General features: G+C 39.9%; 1 protein-coding gene and 1 long non-coding RNA gene across 6 annotated transcripts in view; one reads left to right on the top strand and one right to left on the bottom strand.

Moving 5' to 3' along the window:
• The window catches only part of LOC116539304 (schwannomin-interacting protein 1), a 785,902-nt gene that overhangs the window by 423,152 nt on the left and 336,890 nt on the right, over positions 1–25,860 (bottom strand). The window lies entirely within an intron of this gene.
• LOC116539362 lies at positions 193–1,123 on the top strand. The gene is made up of 2 exons (XR_004264017.1): positions 193–317; positions 355–1,123. It is a non-coding gene; the product is annotated as an uncharacterized LOC116539362 (long non-coding RNA).

The following is a 25,860-nucleotide window of genomic DNA, read 5'->3' on the forward strand; positions in this document are numbered from 1 at the left end:
TGGGGAAGGTGAGCAGTTAATTAGTAGGTTTGGTGGGTTTGAAGCCCCAGGTTGGCAATTGGAAATGAAGGCATGAAAAGGTAGAAAGAAAAAAGAGCTAAAGTTCTTAGAGGAAGGTATGCAGACGGGATAGTTGAAGATGAAGAGGCAATTCCATTTACTAAGGGAAACCTGTTAACCAAGAATCAACAACCATTTGTGGAGCCTCGCAGTGTGCCAAGAAGAGCGCTGCCCTTGACCCCAGGGATCAGTGTCTCTGAGTCAGAGGAGTTGGCCTGGAACTTTCTGCTGCTCCCAAATGCTATATCGCCCTCAAGGTCCACGAACTTCCTGAAACAGGTCAAGTGGCAAAAGGTCCATGGCATTTGTATGATTGACACACACTTCCTCTAACCCCCATAGAATAATGTCCTACTAACTTATTTTTGCAACATGGCAGAGGAACACTACAGATTTTTTCTCTACTTCAAACTAGGGTGCACGAAAGGCCCTTTGCCATTAGTTTCAGCCAGTCTTTCCAATTTTATCTCCCGCCAATTTGCTTCATAATCCTTGCTCATAATTCCCCCAACAGAGAGTGATCAACCACCCAAGTTTGTCCAAATCTGAGGGGTACTGGGATGTGGGACTTCCATTTAAAATAGATACAGTTCCAGGCAATCTATATCTGCCAGGAACCAAGGGAGTTCTCAGGATGTAGGACTTCCAGGGCTAAAACTGGAAATTTCCAGGTATACAGGGACATATCGATTACCTTACCAGATATAGCAGGCTCTTCTGTGCCCTTATATGTGCTGCTTCCTTTGTGTGTATTCTTTGAGTCCTTCTCTACAAAACACCTATTCATTCTCTAATACCCACCTTAATTTTCCTCAGGGTTTCTTTTGCTTAGCTTTTCCAGGTAGATTTGATCACTTTCTTTGGGTCTTTGTTGGTTATCTCCATGCTATGCTCCACAAATATACCTTTATCTTCCTTTGGGGACCTCACCTTATGTGGTTTGGATGGAACTGACCTCACCCACCTTCCGGGGCAGTCCTGGTTGGCTTACGCTCGTCCACAAATTGCATTCCCTAAGCCACAGCAACTGTTCAGACAAAGGCATAGGAGAGAGTGGGAATTCTAAAACACGGAGAGCTACTAGAAGCTTCCTCTTGCTGCACCTGGATAACATAGTGAGAAATCGTACAGTGTGGAACAACTGATGCTATTTTGTAGCCCAAAGGGTGATGCTAAGAGTTGATGAGAAGCTGCCATGGAGCCTGAGTCAGTGCCCAGTATTAGTTTGCTAGGGCTGCCATAATACAGGACCACAGACTGAGTTAAACAGAAGACATATTTCTGGATGCCAGAAGTATGAGATCACAGTTTTGGGAAGGATAGTTTCTTCTGAGGCCTCTCTCCTTGGCTTGTGGATGTTCCTCTTCTCCCTGTGTCTTCATGTGGACTTCCTCCTGTGCATGCCTGTGTCCAAACCTCTTCTTTTAAAGACACAGTTGTACTGGATTAGGTCTCACTCTAATGACCCCATTTAAAAGGTTAACTCAGTAACCTTTTAAAAGATCTATCTCTAAATATAGTTACAAATAATTCTGTTTTAGATATATAAGCTAATAAATTAGCTTTTTGTTTGGACTACCCTGAGTTTTAGTCTTACTTTGTGTCTTTGCATTGGAATATTTCTATCTGATACAGCCTCATCACATCTTTTTGTTATATATCATTTTTTCACATGGTACCTTAATAGCTTGTTCAGCTGCTGATTTATTGCAGTTATGTGTAGTCTTTTTTGGGTGAGGACTTTTACTCACATTTCATATCTCCATCCCCTTAGATTCTGGCACATAGGAGGTGCTCAGTGATACTTGTCAAATGAATAAAGACTGATTCTCATTATGAGCAAGAATCCTGGAAAAGCAAGACTCCCCTCAATCTTCATTTTATTAAATTTTTTGGGCCATAACCTTAAAATGGCTGCAATTAAATCTCTGAGCTTTGATCTCAGCATTATAAAACTACCATGGAGCCCAGGAGACCATACCTGGGATAGCAGCAGTTGGAGCATGAGGACATCTAAGAATGTGAATAATGTGAATGAACAGCAAACATGATTGAGTACCGAGGAGGCAGAGAGTAAATGTGTCCTCATTACATTTTGCGTAATGAAAAAGAGAGAAGAGAAACTTATAATTATCTTCTTTGAATCATCAAATATACATGTAATTCTTGATGCCAAAGTTTAGAACAATGAAGCAATGCTTACAGAAATAGCATGAAGGTATTCAGTGAAAACAAGTCTACATGAAGATACATGTTTAAGTGCATTCAGAACAAAACCTCTTATTTCATCTGAGTACAATCTCAGGAAAGCCCCTGTACTTTCTAGCAAATATATAGCTCCCTCAGGAATTTTTTTTTATTATTTTAAAGCAGATAAAAGAATACTTTCAGTTTTCTCTCTTTTAACTTTCTAACTCCATGCAGTAAAGATTAGTTCCCTAATGGTATTTCACCATCATTTATCGTGTTAAAATGTCATGAACTGTTCTTCAGTGTACAAGTTCTCTAAGCAATTACTTTCATGTGTTTTTCACTGAAGTTAAGTTTGGCGTCAATCCAGAAAACTCTTTACTACCTATTACAAGGAGCTATTACAACCAGCCCAAACCATTAGCTCTTTTTTTTTTTAAGTCACTTCATCTGTTATGAGGCTGAACTAAATGTATAACATTTAAAAATTGTCCACGCTGAGTCCACTTGTTACCTTATTCTTTGTTTCCAGGAGCCAAAGGGAAAAAGAAGCCAGGAGGCCACTCGTGTGTCCTGAATACTTTGCCTGCTGAGATCACTCTCCTGGGCTTGTAGTTTGTCTTTGGGGAGGATGTAGTTAAACACATCCTCCAGGGAGTGCCCTCAGCAGCTGGAGTGAGATCCTGGAGAGTGGACCTTTCTCAGGAGAGGGATGTATGTGGTCGGGCAGGTGGGGCCACCTGTTCCTGAGAAAGACAACTACTGGGGAGGACAGAAGAGTTGTCACTGGATCAGTGCCATGAGTCACACAGACACATTTGCATTAAGATAATTAATGATGATTTCATATTATAATGATTTTTAAAGTTTCTTTTGGATTATTTCCTCAGAGCTCTGCATCACTTTGCAAGTAGGCGCATGATAAAGTGCTTAAAATTCCTTGCATAGAAGACATCCTCAAAAGTTTTGTTAATTGCTAAGGCAGGTTTGAGGTTTAATATATTTTGCCAACATTCTTTAAAAATACTGTAGTGTTCCTTTATCTGTGGTTTTGCCTTCTGTAATTTCGGTTACCTGCAGTCAACTGCAGCCCAAAACTGCATGAGTAGAGAAGGGTAAGATATTTGGGGGGCACATTTAATTAAGTTTTATTATTGCTCTATTTTATTATTGTTGTTAATCTCTTACTGTGCCTAATTTATAAATTCAACTTTATCATAGGAATGTATGAACAGCAAACATGTATAGGAAATGACATAGTATATATAGGGTTCAGTACTAGTCACAGCTTTGGTCAGCCACTGGGGGTCTTGGAACATCTCCTTGAGAATAAGGGAAGACTACTGTACATATTTTTCTTTGACATCTCATATTTTCCTTAATGATATTACTCTGTTGAATCAACATTTAATACATGATATTTTAAATCAGATATTAATAAAACAAAACAATCTCTTTATAGCTTCCTTCCTTCCTTCCATTAAGGGCTTCTCTTGCTCCTCTAATACAGCTCATACCTGCTCACTAAATGAAATGCTCCATTCATTTAGTAAAGCACAGCACCAGTGTTGCAACTTCCCTACTTCCAAAATGTCATGCACATACAAAAAACATAGAAATAGCACAAGCATAAGAAATAATAATTCCGAAGAATGGTAAAGACAAAGATATTCACCATAATTCTGCACCAGGATATCACTTTATTCATTTAACATGCATCATTAGCACAACTCACAAATACATCCTAATTTGTTTATAATGATCTTCAATTAGATGAGCTATTATTCTTAGAATCTCCTACTTTTTAAAAGCAGCATTCCCTAATGAGGAAGTTGGAGCTAATTATAGGCATGGTCATCAGTAACCACATCCAGAATTTCTCATCATCTCTTATTTTTAAAATACCATGTATAAATGAATATATTTAATTTTTACAGAGACAAATAGTGTCTGCAAGATTTTGTAATATGGGAAAAAATTCTTATAGTAAAAAATTTCCCAATCATACTTATATTAAGGGTTTTATTTTGCTACTTTATTTAGATAAAATTAACTTGACAAATACCATGTGAATACAATGTTGTTGTGTGCTTCTATAAAATCCTTTATTAAAAATCATGATCTTTAGAAATTTCTGCATATTTTTATGAACATACACATTTATGATTGATACATGTGACTTTCTCACTCTTTGATACTTCTAAAGTCAGGTCAGGGTGACCAAGAGGTTTGGGAAGGAAAATTCTTAATGAATTACTTTATGAAGTGGAAGTTTGTTACCCTGTTAAAATTGAACCTCTCACCCTGAATATTTATTTACAACTTCTCAACACTTCTGCTCTCTTCCTTCTGTTCCCCCAAATGAACTAGAGGAGCATTTATACATAGGCATATATGTATTAGGTATCACTTAAAATGTAAGAAAAGATCTCTAACTTTCACAGGATAGAGAAAGTGAGGTATAGATTTCTTATAGGATCTCTTTTTCATGGAGGAAAATTTTCTGGGATATACATAAGGCATTTAGTTTGCTATGAATTTTGTTCATCTTTCCAAACCCAAGTATGAAAGCTCTCAGTATCCAGATGAAAATATTGATATATCTGATTTTCTCTAAAATGAAGTCCATTATTCCATCATTCCCTCAACACAGAGAAAAGACACAGAATGCTTTTATTCTTTATTTTCAATAGCTGACTTAAGTCCCACAATACTTATTCAAGTTAAACAGAGACCTAAGCCATAAGGCAACATTGCTCAAATCCTGTCACCGGCCAACCCAGCAAGCTCCAGTGGAGGGAGGATGACAGAACAGCTCAGGGAATGTGATCAGTCATCCTAAACTGGGCCTGAAACCATCTGATCAGAGTAAAAAATTCCATTACGTTATTTTATTAGGTCGATGCTATATCTGAGTGGTCATTACAGAGACAAACAATACTACTCGGCCGGCTCAGATGGTCTTCAGTGCAGATACAACCTGGGTGTACAGACTTTCCAGAAACTCTCATTGATAACAGCGGCATCCCTTCCTCCATAAAGGCTGACAGCAGCCTTAGGCCTCTGTCCTAACTCCAACCACCTACTTACTACTTACCAGCCCAGGATGTCTTATACTCAGTCCTAGAAGTGGGCTCACCAAACCTACTTCTTGGTGCTGTTCTTGCTAACTCTGGCTTCCTGGTCTTTCAGCCCTGCCTGCATTTCTTTTACTTGAGACATCTGTGGTGTGATAGTAAAATAGACTCTGAATGTGAAATAACCTTAATCATTAGGATTGGGCTTATCATTATTTTCATGTCACCTTGACAAGTCACATAATCTTGCTGAACTTAGTTGTGCCACCTGTGAAATAGGTTATTCAAATCATAGGGTATTCCCACAGTGATTTTTCTCCCCAGCTTCTTAAAATAGCTAAAGTTGTTTCAACTTATTTGGTAACATTTGCTTGACTTGTATACTTTTCCGAGACATGGCTACAACAATGCCTTAAGTGCAATGCCACATATTATTGTCACTGCCTTGCTTGTCTTCTCTGGCCATCTGGGTCTGTAGGTAGATTTCATCAGACTCAGCCCCTGTTAGCTTCAGTCCTTCAGGGATATGAATCTACTAGTGGCTTACTCTTGGCCTAACATTCACCTATATGGAAATGCCATTCACACGTACTTGGCATCTGACTATGAGTCCTTAGTGGAATCAATACCCTGACCCTTGGTAAAAAATGCATCTCAACGAGGTGATTGCCCTCCCCAAGAAATTACAGAGCAAATATATTAGAAAATCTTAATAATTAATCTCCAGCTCTCTGGGAAAAATCCAATAAAATATCCAGATTTTCTCTCTCTCTCTTCCCTTTACAGTAAGTGGCTCAGTACCTGAGTCTCACCTGCTGGGCTTCCACTCTTAACAAAGTATCTTTCTCTACAGTTTCAAAATGGAGAAAGTTTTAAAAAACATTTTTGTGAGTCACAAATTTTCTAAGTAGCGATCTATTTTAAAAGAATATTCCACATAGTTCTTGACTTCATGGCTTAAATACATGATACACAAATCAACTTCCTATAGGCCCATTGTTGGGTAGTGACAGAATATCTGTCCTCTACTCTTAAGCCTGCCTTCAGATTGCTGTGTGACCTTGGACAAGTCATGTCCTCTCTGGGCCCCAGGTTTCTCTGGCATAAAATGATAGGTTTGGCCTTTGAGGATCCTGCCACCTTCATCTCTTTTTTTTAATCAGACACTGTATGTGGGGAAGACCAAGGTTTCCAGGACCCAGAATGCGTACAAATTTGTAGATGGGAACAAATCAGAATCAACTAAAGGCTGATTTTTGAGACCATGGAAATTCTATTCTTGTTTGCTTTAGGGAAAGTCGTGTTCATTTTCTTTAACCATGTCCCCTTCCCAAACCAAGGGATAGAACCTAAACAATGCCTGACTGGGGACACCAAGATCTGGTCTTGACATACCTATTCCTCTTTTTACTGAGTTCTGCTGCCTGAGACCTGGTGATCCAATTGGACTAGCTGCTATTTTTTTTAATATACTTTTTATTGCTTTTTAGGTTTTGGGGTACATGTGAAAAACATGCAAGATTTTTGCATAGGTACATACATGACAATGTGGTTTGCTGCCTCCTTCCCCATCACCTATATCTGGCATTTCTCCCTATGTTATCCCTCCCCACACCCCGCTGACCCTACACTAGATCCCCCCTACAGGCCTCAGTGTGTGACATTCCCCTCCCTGTGTCCCTGTGTTCTCATTGTTCAACACCCGCCTCTGAGTGAGAACATGCAGTGTTTGATTTTCTGTTCTTGTGTCAGTTTTCTGAGAATGATGGTTTCCAGGTTCATCCATGTCTCTACAAAGGACATGAACTCATCATTTTTTATGGCTGCATAGTATTCCATGGTGTATATGTGCCACATTTTCCCTGTCCAGTCTATCATCGATGGGCATTTGGGTTGGTTCCAAGTCTTTGCTATTGTAAACAGTGCTGCAATGAACATTCGTGTGCATGTGTTCTTATAATAGATCGATTTATAATCCTTTGGGTATATACCCAGTAATGGAATTGCTGGGTCAAATGGAATTTCTGTTTCTAGGTCAGTGGAATTTCTGTTTCTAGACAGTGAGGAATCACCACACTGTCTTCCACAATGATTGAGCCAATTTACAGTCCCACCAACAGTGTAAAAGTGTTCCTATTTTTCCATATCCTCTCCAGAATCTGTTGTCTGCAGAATTTTTAATGAACGCCAGCCATTCTAACTGGCCTGAGGTGGTATCTCAATGTGGTTTTGATTTGCATTTCTCTAATGACCAGTGATGATGAGCATTTTTTTCATATGTTTCTTGGCCTCATATATGTATTCTTTTGAAAAGTGTCTGTTTATATCCTTTGGCCACTTTTGAATGAGTTTGTTTGTTTCTTGTAAATCTGTTTTAGTTCTTTGTAGATTCTGGATATCAGCCCTTTATCAGATGGGTAGATTGCAAAAATTTTTTCCCATTTTGTTGGTTGCTGGTTCACTCTAATGATTGTTTCTTTTGCTGTACAGAAGCTCTGGAGTTTAATTAGATCCCATTTGTCTATTTTGGCTATTGTTGCCAATGCTTTTGGTGTTTTAGTCATGAAGTCCTTGCCTATGCCTATGTCCTGAATGGTTTTGCCTAGGTTTTCTTCTAAGGTTTTTATGGTGTTAGGTCTTATGTTTAAGTCTTTAATCCATCTGGAGTTAATTTCAGTGTAAGGTGTCAGGATTTGGCTGAGGGCTTGTCTTTGTTGTAGATTCTGGCCGCCACACCCAATGCAGGTGAGAGGTGGGTTGTCTCACCAGTCCCCACCCCCATCCCAGGTTACAACTTGGCTGGGAACAACATCGTAAGTCAGCAGTTCTCAAACTTGGCTATGCAGTTAAATCACAGGAGTAGTTTTGAAAAATTCTAACGCTCACACTACTCTCCAGACCCATCATAACAGAATCTTCATGGGATAGTACCCAGGCATTGTTATTCTTTTTAGATTGCCCTTGTGATTCCGACGTCCAGACAATGCTGAGAATGCCCTACTTGAATCTTCCAGGAATGAAATGAGACAAAATCAGCTGTGAAGTTTGACAGTCTAAGCAACAGAGAGTTGCAGGCTATGGAAAAAGAAACCTGGAATTGTCAGGTTCTGAAAATTCATGGCCTGGCTGGGGCTCGGACACAGAATGGTGGAGTAGAAGGAGCTTGGTTCTGAAATATGGTTTTTGGAATCATGATCAGGGTAGAGTGGGGCACTGCAGGGAAGGAGCATGTGCTGTATTAGCACTCAGTGGGCTAGAATCAGAGAGGCAAGCAGGACTTGAAAGATGAGGAGAAGGTTTGAAGGCTTAAAGACAGCAGCAGGTGACAAGCTACATCTAGGTGGGTGGTTTGAAAGAAAGGGTCTGGCACTCAGTCAAGAAGTCTGGGTCAGAAATCCAGGTGGAACCTCCATATCAGCATAACATTAATATTTATGGGGTGCTTTATATTTGTAATTCACTTTTACATTCTTTTATTAGATTATGATAGTGAACCTCCAAGATAGGCAGTGCAGACATAATTAAAGGGTCCACTTTGAATGTGAGAAAAATGAGGCTCAAAAAAGTTTCAATGGCTTATCTGAGGCCACACAGCTAAGTGAAAGCAGCAATAAGAAAGGCCTGGATGACAAAATTAAAGCACTTTGGCTCAGTAAGGGAGGTTCCTTGTTAATGGCAAAAACCATCTGCTGATGGTGTTAATGCAGACACTCAGCATTTAGGCAGCAGTTTACAGAGAATTCTCACATGGCTTACCTCCCTGAAAACTCACAACAAGCCTGTGATGGTAGGCATGGCAGTTCGCAGATGAAAAACCCGAAATGAGACATGACTTATCCAGGGCCAAATGGTAGGATAAAAAGCAATGCCTAGACTTCAGGGCCAGGAGTGCTCCTTTTCTGGTCCCATACTGTCTCTAGGTGTGGCTGCCCGTGTACCTGCAGCTAGAATTGGTTGGGGAACCCTAACTGAAGTGAGGAGCAAAAGATGAGAGCAGTTACCGACTGGTGGATCCTGACACTGATGTGACTCAGTTGTAATTGTTGTAATTTTTCTCACCAGCTTTTTTTGTTTGTTTTTTTTAGAAGCCAAATTTTATTCAGAAGCCAGCTCCATGTGATGTGGTTTGCAAAGTCAAAGACAAGTTTGGTTTTCTAGGCTGAGCCAAATTCTAGCAATTGAGCTATTGTCATCTGATATTTTATTAACTTTCATTTTGCACTTAAAAAATTCTCCCTTGCATTGACTGTGGAAAAGATCAGATATAAGAAATGTTTTGAAACAGGAAACAACAGATTCTGGTGAGGCTGTGGAGAAATAGGAACACTTTTACACAGTTGGTGGGAGTGTAAATTAGTTCAACCATTGTGGAAGACAGTGTGGTGATTCCTTGAGGATCTAGAACCAGGAATACTATTTGACCCAGTAGTCCCATTACTGGGTATATACCCAAAATATTATAAATCATATTACTATAAAGATACATGCACATATGTGTTTATTGCAGTACTGTTCACAACAGCAAAGGCTTGGAACCAACCCAAATGCCCATCAATGATAAACTGGATAAAGAAAATGTGGCACATATATACCATGGAATACTATGCAGCCATTAAAAAGAATTGAGTTCATGTTTTTTTGCAGGGACATGGATGAAGCTGGAAACCATCATTCTCATCAAACTGACACAGAAAACCAAACACCACATGTTCTCACTCACAAGTGGGAGTTGAACAATGAGAACATATGGAGACAGGGAGGGAAACACCAGACACCAGGGCCTGTTGTGGGGTGGGGCGCTAGGGGAGGGATAGCATTAGGAGAAACACCTAATGGATGCAGGGCTTAAAACCTAGATAATGGGTTGAGAGGTACAGCAAAACATCATGGCACACCTATGCAACAAACCTGCATGTTCTGTATATGTATCCTAGAACCTAAAGTAAAAAAAAAATTGTTTTGAAACTTTTTTTTTTGCTTTTTATTGTTACAGCTAAGTGAAATTAGGGGCATTCACACACAATGCAGACCACTTGGCCCATGTGATTCACTTTCTCAAACACATCTTTGTGTCATCATCTTCATATTAAGATTAGAAAAGCTGGACTCCCCTTTCTAGAAAAGGAAAGAAGTTTATTTATTTGGGGATAAAAGTCCACCCCTCTTGTCAGTATTGACCCTAATCCCAGCTGCTTGTTGTGGCTTGTCTGATCTCTGTCTCTCCACAGGCTCCAATCAAACCTTTCTCCTCAGCTGTCACAGTACTTTGTCTTCCTCCTAGAACATTCTGCTTTACGTAAAGCAGAATGAGTCTCTATGTGCATTATTTTCCCTTCTAGATTATAGTCTCTCTATGGGCAGAGACAGTTTTGTTTATCTTAGCATCCTTCCTAGCACCAGGCAGATTATTCAGTGAATTCAGGTGCCAACTAGAGATTCTTAGACATGAATTTTAAAGAAAATATTGATTTAATTTTTTTTTCAGATGATTCAAACAAAAAATGGTATAATCCAATTTACACCAATGACCAGTTAAAGCATAGTTCATGTTTTTCTAATTGACTGTTTAGTTAAACCTAAAATGACAAAGTAAACATCATTATCAGATATTCACAGTGGAAATGTGTGTTCTTAAAAAGAAATGAATGGTTGTGATTCTCATGTGGTTTATCCATATGCTCTCCCTTTTATTTTGACCACAGTGTCTTTTTCTAACACTCTCTTACCCATTGGCATAAAAAGTCATCAGGGTTAAGAGGGGTGTGTACACATTAACGTAAAAACAAATGGTGTTGGGGAAACTGGCTAGCCACGTGCAGAAAGCAGAAACTGGACCCCTTCCTGACACCTTATGCTAAAATTAACTCCCGATGGATTAAAGACTTAAACATAAGACCTAACATCATAAAAACCCTAGAAGAAAACCTAGGCAAAATCATCCAGGACATAGACATAGGCAAGGACTTCATGACTAAGACACCAAAAGCATTGGCAACAAATGGGAACTAATTAAACTCCAGAGCTTCTGTATGGCAAAAGAGACAACCATTAGAGTGAACTGGCAACCAACAGAATGGGAAAAAATTTTTGCAATCTACCCATCTGACAAAGGGCTAATATCCAGAATCTACAAAGAACTAAAACAGATTTACAAGAAACAAACAAATCCATTCAAAAGTGGGTGAAGGATATGAACAGTCACTTTTCAAAAGAAGACATATATGAAAAAATGCTCATCATCACTGATTAGTGAAATGCAAATCAAAACCACATCGAGATACCACCTCAGGCCAGTTAGAATGGTGTTCATTAAAAAAACTGGAGACAACAGATTCTGGAGAGGATGTGGAGAAATAGGAACACTTTTACACTGTTGGTGGGACTGTAAACTAGTTTTACCATTGTGGAAGATAGTGTGGTGGTTCCTCAAGGACCTAGAAATAGAAATTCCATTTGATCCAGCAATCCCATTACTGGGCTTATACCCAAAGGATCATAAATCGCTCTATTACAAAGACACATGCACACATATGTTCATAGCGGCACTGTTTACAATAGCAAAGACCTGACACCAACCCAAATGCCCATAGACAATAGACTGGACAAGGAAAATGTGGCAGATATACACCATAGAATACTATGCAGCCATAAAAAATGATGAGTTAATGTCCTTTGTAGGGATGTGGATGAATCTGGAAACCATCATTCTCAACAAACTGACACAAGGACAGAAAATCAAACACTGCATATTCTCACTCATAGGCGGGTATTGAACAATGAGAACACAGGGAGGGGAGCATCACACACTTGCGTCTTTTGGGGGGGTCAAGGGAGGGACAGCGGGGTGGTGGGGGGAGGGATAACATGAGGAGAAATGCAAGATGTAGGTGACTGGGGGGATGGAGGCAGCAAACCACATTGCCTTGTGTGTACCTATGCAACAATCCTGCATGATCTGCACATGTGCCCCAGAACCTAAAGTACAAAAGAAAAAGAAATTTAAAAAAGAAAAAAAAAAATGACCACCCACGTGTACTTTAACATGTGCCCTTCGCATAGAGAATGGTGTTCCTAAGTGTATGCTTGTAACAAAATCTTAGCTTATTACAGGGAATCAGTAGGAGTGGTTTAAAATCTCATAGGCTTTACAACCATACTAAATGTGCAAAGGTAGGTATTTTGGACATTTTCAAATGTCATGCTTTTGTTCATGGGAAGGCTTCAAAATTTTCTTATAGGATGAGCTTGGGGGAGGCCATAGAATTGAAGAGGAGAAAGGCACTTGGCTTGAAGCTGAATTTGCATAGCAAGTGTCATGCTCCTGCTCTGATTATACATCTATTTGAAGAAGCTTTGGGCAGGGGCTGAAGGAGATTATGAATGGGTGTTTCATCACCATAGAAATCCAATGTTTATGCTTTGTATCAGATGTGTTATCAAATATGCTCCTTGTCCTGAATCTGACTTGACTTCCAAAAGCCTTAGTTACCACGAGTGACATTAAAGGCACTGCTTATGAGTGGAGCCATTGCTTATTGGAACTGTGGATTTAGAAGCATGTAGCTAAAGTCTTCTATCAATATAACAATCAATTCCAAAGGCATCTTGAAGTCAGTGGCATTTTCTTGATGCTTATAAGCAGGCAATAGAACTTACGGATGAAATGCTGTTCATTTTATATGCCTCATAGCATCACTTAGTTGTGAATTTATGGAATGAATCCCTTTCTGTGATTTTCCTGTCCACCAAAAACATGGTCATGTAGAACATAATTGAATATGAAATAATATTTTAGCATTGGAAGAGTGAAAACACTTCTAAATTAAGTAGACCAATTCATTGAACTTGAAGCCTATAAGAAAGATACAAATCTTACTATTGAGAAACTGATTCTTTCAGCTCACTGGAAGTAATTTCTCTCCTCTCCTACTCTCCCTTTTCTTTCCTTCCTCTTCTCTTTTGCTTCCCTTCTTTCTTCCTCCATGCTTCAAGCTCATTTAGTTTTTCATTATCATTCCACAATTTATTTTCCAGACTCAGAAATTTAAGTTCAGCCTCTTTAAAGATCAAGCTAAGAACTCCATTTGTAGTTTGAAATTAATCTAAATGGCATTGAGTGAATCATTTTGAGTCTGGGGCACTTTGTATAATGGCCATAGATTTCAGTTTCTACATAGTAATGAAATATTTAGGTTTAAGTTGCATTCAAAACATGTTTATGATATGAAAAAAGACATATATAAGGTTTTTTCTTATCCAAATAATAAGAATATCCTTTTAAGTATTATGATGTATGACTGAAAAGAACGCCTACTATGTTGTTAGGGTATTTTTCTTCATTATTGTTAATGTCTTTGAGTCTACTGGAATCCCGAGCCTCATTTGCAACAAGGCAGGATTAAATCACTATTGACTCCCTTTCCCATGTCTTTAATTTAAAAAAAAAAAAAAAAAAGGAGGGCAAGGAAATACACTGCTCCTCATCAAGGAGACCTTCCCTCTTCTGCATTTATTGCCATGTTTCCTCCTTGAGTTTGCTGCCTTGCAAAAGGCTTCGATTCAGCTTGCAGGCTTGTGTTCTTATCCAAGATCTACACACCATTCTACAAATGGAGTCAAGAGAGGTACATTAGATTAAATATTGATTTAGGTGTAAATCCATCCCTTCAGCATTTGAGCAAAGCAGAAGGGCATCAGGTTAGCAGCAGGTAAGGCCATGCTAGGACAACAATTCAATCAGGGCATGATTATGCAAGCCAAGGGCAGCTAAAGCCTGGCAGTGCCATCCCTGGTACCCAGGTAAAGACATGGAAAGGAATAGCAGTGCTTTAATTTCTTTTTTCTTTCCCCTTCCCATCATCCCCTAGAAAGCTTAGTTGAACAGTATTTTTAGGTAGGAGTAGACATGAAAATGGACAGTGTTATATAAAAAGTAAAACCATATTCAGTTCCTGGCTCTCATGCTGGCCAGGCATGAGTAACTTCTCAAGGGCATTCATCCCCTCCTGGACTACCGCATGATGCTGTTGCAAACAACACATGAGTTCACAAGTGTGTTGGGGTACATTAAGATGATAGCAGCTAGAGAGGAGAAAGTTCCATTGTCTGTAGCACAGGATGACACACTCAATCTACAAAATGATGATTTTGTTCATTTTACTTCTGTCCTTTGAGATTGTTATCACCAAACATGGATCCTTGCAAAGAAACTCTCTTGGTTTCCTGGACACCCCTTAAAACACCTATTTTTTTTTTTTTTTTAAAGATGGGGTTTCACCATGTTGGTCAGGCTGGTCTTGAACTCCCGACCTCAGGTGATCCTCCCGTCTTGGCCTCCACAGTGCTTGGATTACAGGCGTGAGCCACCGCAACCTGCCTAAAACACCTATTCTATGGCAAATATTAAAATTATACAACTTAATCAGTACACAGCAGCCTCATTAGACATACTCTACCAACCTACTCCCCACAATTCCCTTACAACAGAACAATAATGTTAAAAGGCTTTTAGTTTGCTAAACTGTTACACACTCATGAACTTATTTGATCCTCACAGTTACATCATCAGGTGGTCAAAGAAGGGATTATTATCCTGACTGGGAGCTAAGGAAACAGATTCAGAAGGTGAAGTTATTTGTTCCGGCCAGCACTGGGGCCAGGCATTGTTTTTTCAATTTCCTAAATAAGCCTGTATATTTTCCTGTCTACCCTTGCCAGGATCCCTAGGCTCCTTGTTCACCGGACACTGTGAGACCCTGATTCCCTTAAGGGAAGGGTAACCTTATAGCCCCAAGGCCTGAGTAGTGCGGATTTGATACATATTTTAAAATGAATGCAAAAGGAAAAAAATTAATTGTGGATGGTTGGGAGTTAGAAGAAGAGAGTACTGAGAAACTGCATTTATACAATACCACCCCCTTCACTCATATGTTCAAAGTAAACTTGTTGTAATGATCATATTGAGCCTGGGAAGCAGGGTGGGAGAAGAATCAGTAAATTGAAGCTCATGATGCATCATAATGAGAAGAATTCTCATGGCTCATCTAGGCTTAGTTAAAAAATAGTGATTTGTTTGATTGGTAATACCTGTCAATCATATGGTACGGCAATGGAAGCCCAGATAATGATCTAGAACAGTGGCTGAACAGTAGGATCTAGCAGACAGAACTTGGCCGGGCAACATATTTTGTTTGGAAAGCCTAGACTCTCATGCATTTTTAAAATCGAAGACCTTTACACTCTCCAGTTCCCCACAGTGTCCATCACTCTATTCCCTACTCTTGGCTATCTCAAACTTCTACTGGCTCCTGAAGGCATTTTGGATTATGATTCTGACCTACTGGCCAAACTACTTAGTCTGGCTCCTTCTGTAGCCTGAATCCTGCTATCAAGAGCCAAGATTTTAATAAGATACATTATTTCATCATCACAATTATTTTGCAAAGTTGATCTTTTTTCCTCCGCTTTACCAATGAGCACACTGAGATCAGGATGAGTAACTTACTAAGGTCACATACCATTAAGTGTCTTTCTGACCTGGCACTTAAAAGGTCTCTTGTGTTCAGTTGGAGTCAGAACCTAATTGTCAAATGCTTACTGATAAAAGTTGATGTTGGAGGCTAGGTCCTTTCTTTTACACTTATGTCAAAAAGAGTTGTCTCTAGTCCCAGAGTGTTCCATTCAGTTTCCCAATTTTGCCACATGCATAAGCTGTATTGAAAGTGGCCTGAACACATATTTTTATTAGAGAAAACCCCTCATCCACAGAGAACCATGGAGAACCCGTGCTATTGCTCATGCTCTTAATAACAGGTCACCTTACTTTTCTCCAAAAAACTTTGAGATGGTTCTCCATTGCTTTAAGATGATTAACAACCCTTGTGATTTCTTGGCACACCACTAAATATTAAAATTGGGTGGGGGCAGGTTCCCAGTTGACAGTATTGAGTGGAATTGATTCCTAATCACTAAACTGTTGGTTGCCTTTTGCATTTGAGGTATGTTTGAGATCTCCTTGTTGCCCTGCCTGTGCCTGTTTATATACATGCAAGACAATATGTTTTGTGTTTCTGTAAACATTGTCTCATTATTTTCCTCTACCTCTATTTGTTTCTTGCAAGTTGTATCCTTTTGCACACTGAGTAATAGACGTTTATTACCTGAGAGATACCATCATAACAATATTTGTGTGTGTGTGCTTGCATATATGTGTATCTCTGTTGCAGTAAATTTAAAAAGTGGTATCACACATTGAAGGGTTGGTGCCACCCCATATACCTGGTACACCATGGCAAACCACTGGCCTAAAGGGTAAAGGTTGACACCCTAAGCCTGGTATTGAAGACTCTACATAATTAGGGCTCAACTGAATTTTCTAATCCTCCTCCAACTCACCTTCACTCCCTAAACATCAGGTTAAATGGATCCAAACCTTGTCTTTTGCTTTCCATCCTCTGTGTCTGTAATGATTCTGCTTCTGCATGGAAGGCCCATCTTCTTCATCTCTGAGTGTGAAAGCCAAGTACTGCCTTCTCTAAGAAGTTGTTCTTGAGTCCTTCCTACCTAGAGGTTGTTCCTGGCACCTCTCATTCTGCATATGATTTGCAATGTCTCTCATCACTTTGTCTCTTGTATTAGACTTATTTATAAATGCATCTTAACTCCTTTATTAGATTATAAGTGCTTTCAGAGTATGATCCATGGCTGAATATCTCCTCTAATTGCATCCCTCAGAGACATTCAATTCACCACCTTTAACATCATGGCAAGTTCTTTAAGGACACTCATGACTGTTTTTAAAGGTGCAGCAATTAATTTTTCCCCATTCATTTTGTATCAGTTGCTGATTGTTCCCTGACATTTCTCCAGGGACAATCCTGGACATTGCCTGCAGATGGTTCTTGTGTATACAAATGGCTTCTTGGGGGCATTCTCTAACTGCAGGTGCATGCCTTGCTTGTGTTTGGGTGAAGAGTAGGCTGGTGGTACTGATGATGTAGCCGCACCCTTGAAGTGACCTTCAAATGAGGAGTTGGTGGTTAAACGCTTCCTCTCCTTTCAGTGGGACAGTTCTGAAGTGTGTCCCACACAGTCTCCCTGAGGGTCCTCCATGGGATTGTGCTCCCTTGCTCACAGCTGTGCTGCTCAATGATGCATACTTCATTCCCTTTTCTCTCTTCACCACCCCCTCTCAGTGCTCTCTAAATAAACTAGCTGCTCTCAGATTTTTGTCTCAGGGTCTGCAATTGGGGGACAGAAACTAAGACAAATTCTACTCTTTCCCTACAGTCCTCTGGTAGTCAGAAGCAAACCTTTCTGAACTGGTGTCTGGGATTACACTATGGGACCTGGCAAACGTAATTCGTAGACACAGAAATTGGCCTCATTCTCTCAAGCAGATTCTTCAAGGTGGGATTCACATAGAGAATCCCAAAAAGGCATTAATGTTGTTAGAATAAGTTCACTGCAGGCCGGGCATGGTGGCTCATGCCTGTAATCCCAGCACTTTGGAAGGCCATGGCAGACAGATCACAAGGTCAAGAGATCAAGACCATCCTGGCCAACATGGTGATACCCCATCTCTACTAAAAATACAAAAATCAGTTGAGCATGCTGGCACATGCCTGTAGTCCCAGCTACTTGGGAGGCTGAGGCAGGAGAATCACTTGAACTCAGGAGGCAGATGTTGCAGTGAGCTGAGATCACACCAGATCCAGCCTGGTGACAGAGCAAGACTCTGTCTCCAAAAAAATAAAATAAAAAAATAAGGTCACCGGAACCATCAGGGCCAGCTGGGACTGAGGCCAGAGTTTTACCACAGTGACTTCACCTTGAAATTACTGCTGTTTCTAGGGTTGAGAAAAGTAATTGGCTCCACCTAATAATTTGGGGGGGGGGAAAAAAACCTCCTATTACTGTTTGGGTAATAAAACAAAGCTGGTTGTCATATATTTAGGGGTTCTCAAACGTGCTTGCTTATAACGCTGAGGATTACAGAACCAGAATCTCAGCTAAAGATAAAATACCTGATCAGAAAGATTAATGTTCCTCCCAGTAATGACATTTTTACCATTACAAAAAAAGCAATTTACTTTTCCAACATCCTCTTCTTTCTACCCCAGCCTGTCAGAGAGAATCGCAGTCTCACACATGAAATATTTTCAAACTAGAGGTGGCAGGTTTATGGAAAATTACTTTGAATGTATTTGGGTTCCAACCAACTCACTCAGCTCTATATTATTCATGATAAGCATGACTTCCAAGCCTTGGCTTTGTCAGATTTTCCTATTAATTGTTAATGTAACAGCTAAGTCTCCCTGGAGTGTGTGTTATTTTCTCATTTATAAAATCATAAGCCTTGGGATAATCCTTCATTAGATCAATAATATTCTCATCAAATGAACGTAACGTCCAAGTGAGGGATATTATAGTTAACTGTGGCAGTGGAGTGCTGTTCCTATTATGCTGTGAGCCTCACCTCTCCACGTCCACTCTGAAAACTTAGCAGTTCTCACCTGGACCAAAGCAGTAGACTCTTAGCAAGGCCATTGCCTCCCCCAAGTGTCTACCAGCCCCCCTCCATGTTATCAGGGGCAGAATTATGGATCTGGCCATGTGGGCATCCAGTTCTAAAAGTGTAGATAGTTTCTAAAGAGGAATTAAAAAAAAAAAAATCCACCATGCACCAATTCTCCCTGCCTAGCAAAGCCCCTCTCTTTTATTTCTGGGCAATTAGTCTTCCCTTTCATGTAAAAAGCTGGAAAAAACCACTGGATGCTTTTCCCACAGCCTTATTCCCTAAGGGCTGGGGAGGATAGGGAGACCTGAGCTCAGCCAGCTAGGTATTGTCCTCCCAGTCTCTGGATTTCCAACAGGTGATGGGGAACAGAAATAAAGGTTGGAGCGCTCTTATCCTGACCACACTCTTCTGCTGGGAACCATTCCTGATATTCCTCTTTCCTGGTTCTCTGGAGGTGCTGCTCTCCAAGCAATTCCTGCCAGTCTCAAAGGCCAGCTCTCCAGCTGACTCTGTAAGCTCACAGTGTACTGTCTGTGAATTTGCTTTAGCTCAACCTAGAATCTGTTTGATTGCACCCATGCAAGAAGCTCCGGCTGATACAGCTCACCATAAAGACCCATTTGCAATCTCAGTTCTCCGATTTTTACACTCTACCCTAACCACATCAGCCTAGTCACTACTCTCTGGACACAACCTATAGCCATGCAATTGTTCATGCTGTTTATTACAAAGATTATTTTTCTCCTTCTCAGTAAGTTTTTCCCTCCTGCTTATAATTCTAGCTTCTTGGGAAGCTAAGGCAGGAGGATTGCTTGAGCCCAGGAGTTTAAGGCCAGCCTGGGCAACATAGGGAAACACGATTTCTAAAAAATAATTAAAAGAATCCTTGCCTACCATTCAAGGACAAGATGAAAGGCCTTCCTTTGCAAAATTCTTCTGGTCTCTGCCTCTGCTCTGTTCCCTCCAGGCAGACTCAATTCTCCCCTGGCCCACAGCCCTACATTGTAATGTTCTACACAGCACCTATCACTCCTCATCAGATTTTTGTATTGGTGTGTTTGAGGGTTCCAAAGCGAGGGTCTATGACTTAGTGTTCTTAATCTTCATCTTCCCATGTAAATCCCATCAGGTAGAGGCACTTCACATGGTGGTTGAGAGTGCTGGTTTGAAGACTCACATAATACTTGGCTTCAAATCCCAGCTCTTTACTTCTCCTTCTCCCCCTTCCCCACCCCTGCCACCCCACAAAACAAACAAACACCTAGCTGCTTGGCTTTGTGCAAATTATTTTAGCTTTCTAACTTATCTCACCTGTAAAATGAGGATAACAGCGCTTAATTTATATGATGGTTGTGAATGTAAAATAGAGTCTGAAGACAATATTCATCGCCACTAAGGACTCAATAAATGTTTGTTGAAAGAATAACTAAAACAGGTCCATGCTACCTCTGGCATCCTGATGAAAACAAATAATCCACAAATAAAACATGTAATATAGAATCACCTAAGGGTAATGAGAAGCACATATGACAAGTAATGTAAATGTGTGTGTGTGTAGGTGCACATGTGTGTGCATCCATATGCACACACAGACGTGTTGTTTCAGGGCCTCTCTTTTGGTCAGAGTCTAGAAAAGCAAACTAATGGGAAAGACAGATTTTTTGGGGATGAATCCACATGCTTTTGCATGTAACAAGGAAGCTGGAAGTGCCCCTTCTATCACCACGATGCTTATAGTTCTCTGAATCCAGCCATACAAAGATAACTTTCTTGTCTCTTGAGAAAATAGTCTACACAGCTCTACAGTGTGTAGCTGGTCAGAAGGGTTGTGCTCTAGAAAACAAATATAGATTATTTTCCCCATCAGAGTCAGCTTTAGTTAGTAACACAGGAGCTGTTGAGTTGAGTGAGGATAATAACCTGCTCTGAATATCTATGCTGAATCAACCAAGTGTGCAATGGTAACTACAGCAAAGGCTAGGTTGCTTTACCAGGGTTTGTATTTACATAATAATACAAAACTTCTGATTTAATTACAGTATAGATGTGGACAGTATGGCCATAGCCTACTGGGGGCAATGTAAGCCCTCAAATGAGAGCAAATTAGGAATAAAAAATATGGCTGGTAATGAATTAAGAGTAGGGCAATTCTTAAAGCATTTGGCAAAAGAAAGATTGACACCCAGTTCTAATCTTACTAAACAAACAGAATAGGGAAAATTGCAAGTAAAAATCACATCCTCATTTCTTGTCCTCCTTTCTTCAGATTCTAAGATGTAAATCTTGGAGTCTGCAAAAGCACATTGTTCTACCAGGCAGAAAACAATGAGTTGCAGCCATATCATTAAACAAACTTTTTGAGGGGCCACTCAAAAATGACTCCTGAAAAAAGGAAAAAGCTGGAGGCATCATGTTAGCTGACTTCAAATTATACTACAGGGCTATGGTAACCAAAACAGCATGGTACTGGTACAAGAAGAGACACATAGACCAATGGAATAAAATATAGAGCCCAGAAATAAGACCTCACACCTATGAATAATGTGATCTTTGTCAAACCTGACCAAAATAAGCAATGAGGAAGGATTCCCTGTTTAGTAAATGATACAGGGAGAACTGGCTAGCCATATGCAGAAAACTGAAACTGGACCCCTTTCTTACACCATATAAAAAAATCAACTCAAGATGGATTAAAGTCTTAAATGTATAATATCAAACTATAAAAACCCTAGAAGAACATCTAGACATTGCCATTCAGGACATAGGTATGGGCAAAGATTTCATGACAAAGACACTAAAAGCAACTGCAACAAAAGCAAAAATTGATAAATGGGATTTAATTAAACTAAAGGGCTTCACAGCAAAAGAAGCTATCAACAGCGTAAATAGACAACCTACAGAATGGGAGACAATTTTTGCAAACTATCCATCTGACAAAAGTCTATATCCAGCATCCATTAGGATCTTTAACAAATTTACAAGAAAAAAATCCCTGTTAAAACATGGGGAAAGGACATGAACAGATATTTCCCAAAAGATGACATATATGCAGGTAACAAAAGAAGTTCAACATCACTCATCATTAGAGAAATGCAAATAAAAACCACAATGAGATACTGATACAGATAGGCTTTGTGTCCCCACCCAAATCTCCTCTTGAGTTGTAATACCCATAATCCTCAATCTGTCAAAGAAGAAACCAGTTGGAGGTATTAAATCATGGGTCAGTTTCTCCCATGCTGTTCTCATGATAGTGAGTTCATGAGATCTGATGGTTTTATAAGGGGCTCTTCCACCTTTCGCTTGACACTTCTTCCTGCTACCTTGTGAAGAAAGTGCTTTGCTTCCCCTTCACCTTCTGCCATGATTGTAAGTTTTCTGAAGCCTCCCCAGTCATGCTGAACTGTGAGTCAATTAAACCTCTTTCCTTTATAAATTACCCAGTCTCAGGCAAATCTTTATGGCAGTATGAAAACAGACTAATACAGATACAATCTCACAACAGTCAGAATGGCTATAAATAAAAAGCCAAAAAACAACAGATACTGATGAAGTTGTGGAGCCAAAGGAACACTTTTAACACTGTTGGTTGGAGTGCAAATTAGTTCAACCATTGTGGAAGACAATGCGGTAATTCCTCAAAGACCTAGAGAACAGAAATACCATTTAACCTAGCAATCCCATTACTGGATATATACACAAAGGAATATAAATCAGTTTATTATAAAGATACTGTACATGAATGTGAATGTTCACTGCAGCGCTATTCACAATAGCAAAGACAAGGAATCAACTTAACTGCCAATCAGTGATGGATTGGATAGAGAAAATGTGGTACACATACAGCATGGCAAACTATGCAGCCATAAAAAGAAATGAGATCATGTCCTTTTTAGGGACATTGATGGAGCTAAAGGCCATTATCTTTAGCAAACTAATGCAGGAACAGAAAAGTAAATACTATGTGTTCACACTTATAAGTGAGAGCTGAATGATGAGACAATGTAGACACACAGGGGGACCAACACACGCTGGAATATGTCAGAGGGTGGCAGGTAGGAAGAAGGAGAGCATCAGGAAGAATAGCCAATGGACGCTGGGCTTAATACCTGAGTGATGGGATGATCTGTGCAGAAAATCACCATGGCACATGTTAACCTATGTAATAAACCTGCACATGTACCCTGAACTTAAAAGTGGGGAAAAAAGGCAGAAAGAGAAACAGAACCCAATTCCTTCCATCTGGTCCATCCTAATTCTGTGTTCTTTGCAGGGACGGGGGTAGAAGACAGGGCTCTTTGAAGGAGCTTTCTCTGGATTGAGGATCAGGTGACCTTAGTCCTTCTAGAAAATGGGGGCTTTGTGATGTGATCACAGCTTCTCAACCAGGCGTCTATAGCTTTAAGTGCTCCAAAGAACTCCTCTGGCGTGGTCAGGGAGGAGCTCTGGGCTTAATCCCAGCCCTGTCCCCCATGTCAATAAGACAGCTCTGCATTTACGTTTTATATGTGACCTTCTCTGGAAGGTTGTGTCAAACAAAAGACTCTGCAGATAAATATTTAGAAAAATTCTGATCTAGACAGTGAGTGAGAATGAAGACTCATATAGTGCTTATCATGTTCCAGACTCCGTTATAAGTACTTTACATACATGAAATCCTCCTCACAACCCCTGAGAAGTACTATTATTATCCCCATTTTATAGCTGGAAAAGCTGAGCAATTAAGTAGCTTGCCAAATTAATAAAGCTTGTAAATGGCAGAGCTGGGATTTGAACCAGGGCAGTCTGTCTCCATGATTGGTGTTCTTAATGCCAATGATATATTACTACTTACTAGTATCTTTCTCAAAGATTCCATGATTAAATATCAGAAACGTAGTATCAGCTTTAATCATAAACCTTGTCTCATAAAACTAATCTTGGTATCCAAAATATTCTCTTCATTACAAGGCTTCCTTTGAGCAGGAATTCAGCTGGAATTCCCTTAGCAAGATGTAGATTTTTAAAAAAGACAAATGGAGATGAATTTTCCCCTTCACCCTCTCCTTAGGAATTTCACATTTACTATGAGTCATGGGCCAGGAACAAGACAAAACAGTGGAGGTAAGGAGGTTGAAGTCACAGTTCCTGACACTAAAGACCTCAGAGTCCAGAGTGAAATGAATATCTATAACTCACAGAGCATGCCCTGAGGCAGCTGTTGGACATTAATAAAGAAGAACTCAAAGATCCTTGGGTCTGAGAGTCAAGAAAAAAATCCTAGAGGAGGAACCATTACATAGTAGAGATGATCACAGAAGGATTTACTAAGACAGACAAAACAGGGGAGGCCAACTTTGGCTAAGGTAGAGCATTTTCAAAAGCATAATGTGAGACAGCCCAGGATCCTTGGAGCCCCTCAAATATTAATTGTTGGCATGGCTGGCAGCTAGCAGGCATCACAAGCAGCAATGAAGATGGCTCAGAAGAAGGGCTGCGTAAGGGAAGACTTTATACACTAAGAAGCTAGAATTTTATCCTTAGACAATGGACAGTCTCATAAATTATGGTATGGGCCTAGCAAAGGCCAGCAGGAGTTAGAAGTGGAAAGGGTGAACAATCTTTCTGTTCCCAATTAATCATCAGTAATTGGGCATCTATAAGTCAAGGCTAAGAACTGGAAGGAGTTGATCACCCTTACCATGACTTGCTTTCCATAATAGCTCCTTAGAACTTACTAGAGGACAAATAAAGAACCCTAGAGATTGATGGAACCATGAAGGGGTAGACTCCTGGCATATTCCATATGCACAGAAGAGGTGGCAAACTGACATCCAGGACTAGAAAACCTAACTCTCACTAAGGCTCAATTGTACGTGACACCTAAGGCATTGCTGCTCATATAATGAATGTGCCACTGGCCCTCTCAGTATTTAATTCCCTTTGCAGATACCTTTCAAGTAAACTTGGGTTCCGACTTTTGATTATTTTTCATATTGTGGTCTAAATAGACTCCACCCTCCAAGTATAAGTCCCAATTAAATAATTGGGGCATTCATTAGATTTGCCAAAAATTAATTATTTCAGCCATTAGTATTTGGAAAAAGATGATGGATGCAGCCAAGAAAAGGTACAAAACTCCTCTAGTACCAGTGAGAAGGGAAAGGAAGAGACTATTATTGATCACTTAATATGGAGACAAATTCTCTGCTAGATTCTCTCTAGGAGTTAATTTCCCTTAATCCTCAAAGCAATCTGTTGAGGCAGGTATTTTCTCATTTTACAGATGAAAAAACTGAGGCACAAGAATGCAAATATCATTCAACGAGCAGGTGCTGAAAAGATCCAAGCCCAGCTCGGCTGGACTGCAAAGCCTACGCTACTACTTTTCATGCACAGCTTATCTTAAACGATTGGAAAAGATAAATGATGAAATGATTGTGTGCAAGTATGTGCATAGATGTGTGGAAAACTCCAGCATGATTATTTGGATACCAATGCTGATTAAATCACTAGCAATACTCTGGGGTTACTTTGGGTGACCACACCTGTAGAGCATTTTCAGCAGCTTTCTGTTCACTGTCATTTTCCAGATGAAGCTTTCAGGCTGAGCTGTCAGATCTCATCATTTAAGATACACACTTAGGAGGTTCTTATCATGCAAACAGGATTAATCTGTTCTTCTTCCCTTTGGCCTGGCTGTCTATATCTCTTGCTGGCTGATAAGATGCAATAAACTTGGCTCTTAAAGAAATCGAGTTAGATTTTTGGAAATTATTACACATTCACCTTCCTGCAAATATCTCCAAGGATTTGAGTCTGGTGTGAGAGAAACTCTCACCTGCTTTGTGTGAGGAGTATCACACACTCGGGCTGGAGAGATGACACCATGCAAAGAGTGGCATTTCCATGAGCACAACTGAATACAAACATGGTCTTATTAGCATGCTTCAAATATTTAGCAAGATTAATTAAGAATTACATTTACATGCATAATATAGGAATGTGCCTTCTGTTATGAATGAGCCTTCAAAT

The sequence above is a fragment of the Sapajus apella genome, unplaced genomic scaffold, assembly GCF_009761245.1.
Source record: "Sapajus apella isolate SASKATOON/1434 unplaced genomic scaffold, GSC_monkey_1.0 scaffold4, whole genome shotgun sequence".
Classification (NCBI taxonomy): domain Eukaryota; kingdom Metazoa; phylum Chordata; class Mammalia; order Primates; family Cebidae; genus Sapajus; species Sapajus apella.